Raw genomic sequence first — 1,024 nt, forward strand, 5'->3', positions numbered from 1 at the left:
AAGCAAATCTTATTATTTGCTAACATGCCATCAAACTTTTTAAAATTGGTTTATAGCAATTAATAGTCATTATTTTTGAACTTAGTACTATATAATATTAAATATTAAGATTGTATAAATAAATAATTATTCTAGAATTTTTGTTAATATGTCATATAGTTATATATTATTAAGAGTATATACACCGGGTCTATTCATGGAAGAAAGCAAGTGTCCTAATATGACGAGGTTTAAGCATTGAAAAATATTATGCAAAAATATTTTATAATATTCCTGGATCGAGCTGATTAGCGACAAAGATATTGAAAATTGTAGTAAAATTGGCAAGTGAACGGTGGATATAGCACTAGATCTATCAACACATCAATGCTGCCACGTGGCAAAATCACAAAATATAAAGCAGGCGGGAAAGCACATTTTTTAAACAAAATGATAACGGATGTCACCGTCATCCCTTGCTTGCCGGCCAAACCCAGCAATGTCCTCAACATACCACCATAAAGCGCTCCCCAAGAAACAAACTCCAGCCTTTTTCTCAATGGTATTAGAGTAAATACCCAATGTAACAGACCCAAATGTAATAACTATCTTGAAACGTAGTGGGCTCAACCTTCCGGACCGTTGCGAATTCAAAGACAATTATTTGCCACAAGAAATCAAACAAAAAAAAAAAGCGAAATTTTCTTTATTTAAAATTCCTCCGAAGAAGAAAGGTAAAAAGAGAAAAGAAGGCAGTGAGGATGGAGGAGCCCTAACAGCCCTCCATCTGGCTAGGGTTCCGCACAACCATCGCCGATTGCTTCTCCCCGCCTCTCACCCTCCATATTGGAACCCTTAAGTAGCGGATTCTCAGTGTCATCCCTCGATTCTTGAGGTAGTATTCTAATTTTGTCAGACCCCGCCAGGGCAATGACTCAGCTAAGCCCAGGGGTCAGGGGTCAATGGGTTCGACAGGGTCGAACCGGGGTCAATAATTAAATATAAAAAATATTATAATAATTAATAATGAGCAAATATAATATTA

This window comes from Dioscorea cayenensis, chromosome 7 (genome assembly GCF_009730915.1).
Source record: "Dioscorea cayenensis subsp. rotundata cultivar TDr96_F1 chromosome 7, TDr96_F1_v2_PseudoChromosome.rev07_lg8_w22 25.fasta, whole genome shotgun sequence".
NCBI lineage: Eukaryota > Viridiplantae > Streptophyta > Magnoliopsida > Dioscoreales > Dioscoreaceae > Dioscorea > Dioscorea cayenensis.